Raw genomic sequence first — 3,053 nt, forward strand, 5'->3', positions numbered from 1 at the left:
TGGTGACATCTCTGCACTTTAGGCTGAAATATTTTGTTTAATGTTGGATAAAGTGAAGAGGTGTTAAGCTGGCCATACACTAATAGACATTACTAGTACGAAAATTCTCACTGTACATTCAATGACTTGACGAATGTCATTTGAAGGTACTTTAACATTTCAGTTGCTTTAAAAATAAATTTTGGAATGAATGTCGTTTTTCAGAATGAAAACCAGATCAGGTTTTTTTTTTTATGTTTGTGTCCTGGCTATGGAGATTTACTCTATTTACCACTCTCATCAGAACTAAAAGGGATGCAAAACCCAAAACTTTCCATTTAACTTTTTTAAAGTTGCTGCACTGCAACATTAAAAAACATCAAGAGAAAGGATTCATATATCAGTCATTTTCTTTCTTTCTTTCTTTCTTTCTTTCTTTCTTTCTTTCTTTCTTTCTTTCTTTCTTTCTTTCTTTCTTTCTTTCTTTCTTTCTTTTTTTTCTTTCCCTTTTTTCTTTCCTTTTCTTTCTTTCCTTTCTTTTCTCTTTCTTTCTTTCTTTCTTCAGACTTTTTGCAGATAAAAAATATTTACTCTATTTGCCTTACTCTTTCTTTCTTTCTTTTCTTTCTTTCTTTTCTTTCTTTCTTTCTTTCTTTCTTTCTTTCTTTCTTTCTTTCTTTCTTTCTTTCTTTCTTTCTTTCTTTCTTTCTTTCTTTCTTTCTTTCTTTCTTTCCTTTCCTTTCCTTTCCTTTCCTTTCCTTTCCTTTCCTTTCCTTTTCTTTTCTTTTCTTTTTTTTCTTTCCTTATTTCTTTCTTCAGACTTATCTCAGATAAAAACAACTTACTCTATTTGCCTGGATGACCACTCTCACCAGGACTAAAAGGGGTGCAAAATCCAAAACTTTCTTTCTTTCTTTCTTTCTTTCTTTCTTTCTTTCTTTCTTTCTTTCTTTCTTTCTTTCTTTCTTTCTCTTTCTTTCTTTCTTTCGTTGATTTACTAAAGGCAAATATGCTGTGCAGTTTACAAGTGCAGTTCAATGCTGCAAGGAAATTTTCTCCAGAGCTTAGGTAAAGGAGTTGTAGTCTCATAGTTTTTCACCTTAATGCATTGTATGTATTAAAGCGGAGTTCCACCCAAAAGTAGAACTTCCGTCTTAAGTGCTCATGACCCCCTGACATGCCACATTTAGCATGTCATTTTTTTTTGGGGGGGGGGGGATGAGTACCTAGTTTTGACAGGTACCCGCTCCCACTTCTGCTCGGACTACCTAGGTCGGCTTGAGCGGAGGTTCTCCTCGCCCCCTCCCTCCCTGCAATATTCTGGGATACATCACAGGTCCCAGAAGATTGCCTGCCACTAAGGAAGCGCAGCATGAGTCGCGCATGCGCAGTGCGCACCCGGCTGTGAAGTCGTAAGTTGTTCCAGCCAGGTGCCCACACTTGTGATGCCGGCTCTGCAGGGAGAAGAGAGGGAGAACCGAGGCTCCCACCGGCCGCATCGCTGGATCATGGGACAGGTGAGTGTGTATTTATTAAAGTTAGCAGCTACACTTTTTATTTATTTATTTTTTAAAAAGGAACCTTTACAATCACTTTATTGAGGTGAAGCTTCACTTTGCAAAAAATACCTAATCACATGCAAGGAAAATAAAAAAAAAATTACTTGCACATGATTGGATGATGGAACTCATTAGCGCTTCCCCTCATTTACAAAGCTCTGGTGCAAATTCCCTTGCAAAGTGCCCAATCTATTTGCCATTAATATATCAACCCCATAGAGGAGGGATTCAACCCAGCATAGAATACTGACAGCAATAACATGCAGCCTAATCTACTTTAAAGTGTATGTCTATACTTACACGTTAAGAATACATAGCTTTCCTAATATTAGCTGCAGTAGGCAATTGAAAGATCATATTCTATTTTTGTTATTATAAGTATTGCTTTATTATTTGCCACTGTGCAGAACATAAAGACACACAGCTATTTCTTCCAGGCCAGAAGGCAAGGATAACAGCTTTTCCTACATAAATAAACTCATCTGGGAAATGGCTTAGGACAACATTAATTGAGTAATTATGTCCTGTGGTTTTCAATGTTTATTGAATAAACACCAGGATTATGTCATGCATAAAAAAAACCTGTGGAATAAATCATGGTTGATAAGTAAATATCCATTGAATTTTCCAAACCACTTAAACCGAAGGACGAATGCTGAAGTAAATGAATGAGTTTGCAGCTCATTAGGATAAGGATGGAAAAGCAGGACTATGTACTGAATGGGGTGTACAATTATAATTATCTTACTAAAGTAATTTATGACATTAAGGGTGTATTTGTAAAAAGTGAATGGATGCATCTGGTGAGACCTTTTTAAACAACATTGACTAGCTATCCACCGCTGCAGGGGTGCATATTGTGGCCCCAGATATAAGAAATTAATGCAAGCATAAACAGATGCAGATTTTGAGTTAAAATTCTCAATTGCAGCCCTTAAAATGTTCATTTGATCTGGACTTGTGTGGTGAGCCCGACAGAAATTGCTGCTGAATCATTGATAACATCAGAGGAGCCGCTGCATTTTTTTGTGATTTTTCTGCACACCTGAAGATGACACCCCTCGCTTCGCCAGCGCTTTCCAACACACCTTGAGGTATTTAAAAGGATTTATTAGGCCAAGCATAGCCTAAAAGGAGAGAGGGTTATCAAATGAACTTATTAGGAATGGGCTGGATGTCTGAGTCAAACGTAAGTTCGACTCGAACATCGGGTGTTTGCCAAACGCAGGAACACCAAAGTGGCATTGCCCCCCCCCCCCCAAAAAAAAATCTATACCAAACCCTTATCCAAGCATGAAGCCTGGCAGACCAGGATGGGCGGGATGAGCGAGCGCCCCCCCTCCTGAATTATACCAGGCTGCTTGCCCTCAACATGGGGAGGGTGCTTTGGGGTGCCCCCCAAATCACCTTGCCCCCATGTTGATGGGGACAAGGGTCTCTTCCCGACAACCCTGGGCTGTGGTTGTGGGGGTCTGCAGGTGGGGGGGCTTATAAAAATCTGGAAGGCTGCTTATC

This window comes from Pelophylax lessonae (assembly GCF_965119305.1).
Source record: "Pelophylax lessonae genome assembly, chromosome: 3".
Lineage (NCBI taxonomy): Eukaryota > Metazoa > Chordata > Amphibia > Anura > Ranidae > Pelophylax > Pelophylax lessonae.